This window comes from Plecotus auritus (genome assembly GCF_963455305.1).
Source record: "Plecotus auritus genome assembly, chromosome: 8".
Classification (NCBI taxonomy): Eukaryota; Metazoa; Chordata; class Mammalia; order Chiroptera; family Vespertilionidae; genus Plecotus; species Plecotus auritus.
In genome coordinates, this window is record NC_137782.1 from 167,975,540 (window position 1) to 167,981,539 (window position 6,000).

Below are 6,000 nucleotides of genomic sequence, written 5' to 3' on the forward strand. Positions count from 1 at the left end.
CTTTGTGTCATAATGATTGTTTATATGTCTCTCTCCAAAGAGGGCAAACTCCTCGGACTTGAGAATCTTATGTTCTCATTTGTGTATCTCCAGCATCCGGGCTGGTCCCAGTAGGTCCTCCAGTAGCTGCCACGCTGCTGCATGGCCCCCTTCCAGGGCCACCATTCAGGCTGGGTGCCAGCAGATGCGAACTCCGAGAGCACAATTCCAGGAATCCCAATTTACCTGGAAGGCACTGGGGGTGTTGCTTCCTGGAGCTGGGCATCACAGTGGCTCTGGACACATTTACCAAAGCATATACTCCACCCTCCTCAAAAAGAAGAGGAGGAGGGGGGGGAGGAAGAGGAGGAGGAGGAAGAGGAGGAGGAAGAGGAAGAGGCAGAGGAGGAGGAAACAGCTATCCTGGGCTGATGGGATGGGCAGCATCAGTCTCCCAACAGGACCACTTTGGGGAGGTGAATTTTCCCATTTGGACGTGTACTAGTAAATTCCAGTGATCTGTTCATTCTTCTTCTCCCCTGCTGACATTCTAGCAAATATTAGAGGCAACTGAGAAGGCGTGGGAAACTATTCATGAGAAATGGACCCAGTGAAGGAGGGCAGGGTGGCAGGGGGCAAGGGGAGAGGGTTGGGGGTGCGAAGCAGCAGGTGAGGATGGGAAGTGAGGAACAGGCTGTCAAGTCCATGCAAAATAACCCCTTCACCTGTGGTTTCAGAGCCCCCGAGCGTGCAAGAGAAAGCAGAGCAGTTCTCCACATCTGTAAGGACAAACATATTAGTGGCTTAAAAAGCAACAAACTTCCCACAGTCCTTAGTTCTCCACGTTTCACAGGGGACACCAGCTCACCCACAGTAGGTGTGGGACAGGGGCTTCCATAGAGCCCCACGGAGGTCGGGGCCATGGAACCTCACCCCGAGAGAGTGGCCCCGAGGAGCCGGGGCTGCAGACTCTGAAAACACTTTCTTCCTCAAACAAGGCCCTCTTGTCTCCACTGCTTTTGGGGACAGAGGTTGTTAGGTGTCTTGAGTCAAATCCAGAATTTAACAGGCAGTCCAGGACTGGGAAACTGGCTGGGTCCCCTGGGTCTTTATTTAAAAATGTTTTTTAATATATTTCATTGATTTTTTACAGAGAGGAAGGGAGAGGGATAGAGAGTTAGAAACATTGATGAGAGAGAAACATTGATCAGCTGCTTCCTGCACACCCCCCACTGGGGATGTGCCGGCAACCAGGGCACATGCCCTTGACCGGAATCGAACCTGGGACCCTTCAGTCCGTAGGCCAATGCTCTATCCACTGAGCCAAGCCGGTTAGGGCTAATTTATTTAAATTTTTAAAATTGATTTGAGAGTGAGGAAGGGTAAGAGAGAGAAACATCGACTTGTTGTTCCACTTACTTACGCGTTCATTGTTTGATTCTTGTATGTGCCCTGATCAGAGATAGAACCCGCCACCTTGGCGTATCGGGACGATGCTCTAACCCACAGAAGTACGCGGCCAGGGCCTACAGACCTTTACTGATGGCATCTGCAGAGACATTTCTCCTCCCGGCACCCTGTTGGTCATGTGTAGAAGACGGAATTGAGAGTGTATTGTTAGGGTTAGGTTCGCTGGCCAGGGATAGAAAATCCAGGATGCCAGGGAAGCAAAGCAGAGGTCTATTTCTCCGACGTGTGCATGTTTGGGAGGGCACTCCAGGGCTGGTACGGTGCTTCCTGGGCCAGGGACCCTCGCTCCTCCTAGCCTCTTCCTCTGTCGTGCATGGCCTCTGTCCCCAAGTGCGCCTCAGGGTCCAAGGTGACTGCTCCAGCTGCAGCCATCCCATCTGCATTCCGGCCAGGAGGAAAGAGAAAAGGCACGGAGACAGGCATGCCTCCTTCCTTTGACCCTTCCCCGAAGGTACAGACACACACCCCTTCTGGGCTCAACCCGGACCACGTGGCTCCACGGAGCTGTAAGAGATGCGGGAAGAGAGTCTGTATTTCCAGTGGCCATGCGGCCAGCTGACATTTAGCTGTGCTTTATTGGAAAAGCGGAGAAAAACAGATGTGGGAAGCCGCCAGGAGTGCCCCGGGCGAGCAGTCGGCAACAAAAGACTCCAGCAAAATGTTTCATAAAGGGAGGGCCATTCAAAATCCAGTGACAATGAGATATCACGTTACCTGCAGTCAGGCAGACAAAATAGAAAAGGTCCAATGAATGCCAAGTCATACGGAGGATGGAGAGAAAGGGGAGCTCTCACAGCTCTTCTTGCTGGGAGTGCAAATTGCTCGAAGCCCTTTGGAAAGCAGTGTGCTCAGAGCAATCGCCTAGAGCAGTGCCTAAGAAAGGTGGTGCTATTTATACCTAAAGCCCAGGAGCTCCGGCTGCTTCTGGAGAAAGGCTCACGTGCACCCGAGGAGAAAGGTACGGAACTGGCTGTAGTATTGCGTGTAGCTTTGAAAAGCTGGAAACAAGCAAATGTCCAGGGATTCATAAAGCACGGCATGTGCATGCAATGAATTATAATACAGCAATGAAGATAAATGACCCAGAGCCACATGTGTCAACACGGACACACCTCAAAACACGAACTGAGAAAACTCAGCTGAATCTGTAATGTTTCATTTCAGAAAGAAAGAAAACAAAAAGAACTGATGAACTGGGTTGTACAGGTGCTCATTATTTTATTTTTTAGCAATTGAGGGGTTTTTTTGCATTTTTTGTAAATTTTACATAGCATAAAATTTACCATTTTAACCATTTAAGTGTACAGTTCAGTGGCATTAAGTACATTCACATTGTTGTGCAAAACCCACCACCATCCGTCCCCACAACTTTGTCTCCCCAAAATGAAACTCCGTATCCATTAAAAAGTAATGCCTCGTGCCCCCCCCCACCTCCTTCCAATCCCTGGCGGCCACCTTTCTGCCTCTGAACTTGACTGCTCTATATATGTGGAATCATCAAGTACGGGTTCTTTTGTGCCTGGCTTATTTCACTTAGCTTCAAGTCTTCAAGGTTCACAGGGGTTGTAGCATGTGACAGGATTTCCTTCCTTTGAGGACTGAATAATACCCCATTGTATGTATTTACCACATTTTGTTTATCCATTCATTCGTCAATGGACTTTTGGATTGCTTCCACCTTTCGGGCTATTGTGAATAGCGTTGCTATAAACATGGGTGTGCAAATATCTGTTCAGTCCCTGCTTTTAATTCTTTGGGGTATATGCCCAGAAGTGGAATTGCTAGGTCATGTGATAATTCCATTTTTTTTGTGTGTGTTTCGTATCATCTTGAAGCAGAATGCCCTTACATGCATCTCATACTCTTTAAGGAGTCCAAGTACTGAATGGCTGTGGCAATGGCTTCCCCATATCCAAGCCCTTAGAAGGTTAATCTACACCCACACTGGTACCGAAGATCTGCTTCCTAGTGATGGCTTCAGGAAGGCAAGGGACCCACTTCAGGCCAGTGAGGTGGGAATAGAAGTGTGTTGTGTGTGTGTGTGGGGGGGCGAGGGGGCTTCAGGCAACTATTTCCTTATTCCTAAGGCAAACACTAGGAGAAGGTGGCCTTGTTTGTGGACATGACTGTCAGCTGCGATGCCTGGAAACAATGCCTCATCTTGCCACCACTCTGAGGATGGAGCAACACAGGGGTGGCCGAGCTGAAGGGTGGGAGGGACTTCCTTTCTAGTGCTGTGGAGGTTTGGGTTGTATAGTGGATAATGCAGGTACAGGTACATGTAATAATTGTCCTATTTTTAACAATATGTGTTTTTATTGATTTTAGAGAGAGGAAGGGAGAGGGATACAGACACAGAAACATGGATGAGAGACAATCATTGATCACTGCATGCTCCCCACTGGGGATCGAGCCCTCAACTGGGGCATATGCCCTGACTGGGAATCAAACCATGACCACCTACCTGGTTTAATGGGTCAATGCTCAACCACTGAGCCACACTGGCCGGGCGCAATAACTGCCCTATTACTCAAACAGTTTGAACGGGAGCTGTTACTTGAGGTTGAAAGCATCCTCACTGATTCAGAAAATAACTTCCAATTTAAAACGTTAAATAAGGTATATGTTCTCATAAGCATTTAGGAATACATAACAAACTTAAATGCTCTCCTCGCTGCCCCCATCCCGTTTTCCTCCCCTGGGAAAATGTACTTTTACAGTACATTCATGTAATCTATGTACACTACACATAGGATTTTAAGATAGTGTCGTGCTGTGTACGGCCATTCAGTACTTGGACTCCTCTACTTCCCTTCTCTGTATATGTGTCATTCTTGGGGCCCCACCTCTTCCTAATTGGCCCAAAGAAATACACATGGATCTGGAGCAAATGTATCCTGAAAGAAACAATAAACGGGTAATTTCTATAATGCAAAAAAAAAACAAAAACAAAAAACAACGCCATCATACCCTCCCAACTCCAGTTTTGTTTATTTTGCGCGGTAGAGAAAGACAAGCTTCCAAACTGACCAATATTTCCTCCATATTGGGTTAAGAAGACAAGAGGGCTAACCAGACTGTGGAGCCGGCCCCTGGAGACACTCACAGCTTTCTGTCAATAGGACTTTCTAACCCAGCAGGACCCTCTGAGCTGCCCTGATGCCGGAGGATCTGAGAAACAGAGGCACTGGGGACTCACGTCAGGTCCCAAGAGCCCTGATGAGGATCTATCACCCCCATGGACACAGAGGGGAAACTGAGACCCCAAAAGGGAGAGCTGCCTGAGGCCCAATAGGTTTTCAGGAGCAGGGGCAAAACAGGGCGGAGTGCCGTTTCGGGGGCCTGGCTGTTAGTGCTCAGATGGAGGAGCCTGGCTTGAGATGGGGATGCAGGAAGCTGCTGCGAGGGTGGGGCGAATCCAGGGACTCAGGCCAGTTGTCCCCAACCGGCATAACCCAGGCCCCAGGAGCGTTCCATCTGTAAAGAGAAACACTGCAGACTGCCTGCGAGGCCAGGAAGCCGCAGGAGCCCTTGGTTCCCAGTCCGGGCTGCAGAGGGTGCCTGGAGGGGTGGGTGGGGAAGATACCATCTCTGGCCTCCAGGTTCAGGTCCGTAGGTCATTTGGCACCATTTCTCCTCCTCGCAGATTGCACGCAGGGCCAGGCGGCTCTTCCCGCCTCTCTCAAGGCCCTTTGCACTCCGCCCGCAGGCCTTCCATAGCCTTCTGCACTGAGGTGCCTGATGGGTGATGGAAACTCTGAGGCCCCGCTCAGGGAACCGCGAAGACCAGGACCTCAACGGGTGCCTCTTCAGCAGGCCGGAGGGGCTCACCTGGACACCAGGCTGTTTATTTTCCTTTTCAGCTCCGAGGATCAAGAGAGAGGGCACTGTCTTCCATAGAAAGATCTGAAAATGAAAACTCCTTTTTTTTTTTTTTCTTTCTCTCACTACCCCCCCCCCCCCCCGAGCTTCCAACTTGTTCAGTGCAGGCAGAACGCAAGCACCTGGGGGACCCTGCGCTGGGGAGGGAGGGCGTGGGGAGCCCACCTGCGGTCGGAGAAGTGCGGGAGGGATCCATCGGTTTAAGGCCCCATCACTCGGGATCCAGCACAGCGGCCCGAAGTGATCCCTCCGGGACCTGGGAGTCCGACACACCTGGAGGACGCTTCGTGTCCGCCCAGAGGGCGCTGCAGACTGGCGCCCACAGTCGCGGACCAACTATCGCCCTCCCGCCCCCTCCCGGACGGCGCCTCAGTGCCCTGGGCCGGGGCGGAAGGGGGTGAGCTCGGGTCCCCACCACCCGAGAGCAGCGGAGCTGAGACGCTGGAACCACACTGCCTGCAAGGCCCACGGCTCGGGAGACCCGCGAGGCTCTACCCCAGCGGTGCGGGAGGGGGCGGGGCCCGGCTCCGGGGGTGGGGCGGTCCAAGGGGCCGGGCTGGGTGGCTCAGGGGGCGGGGTCCGGGGGGTGGGGACTGGGGCTGGCCCGGAGACCTGGCGAGCTGGGGGTGGGGGTCTAGTTTTTTGCAACGGCTTAGGGCCTGTGGGTTT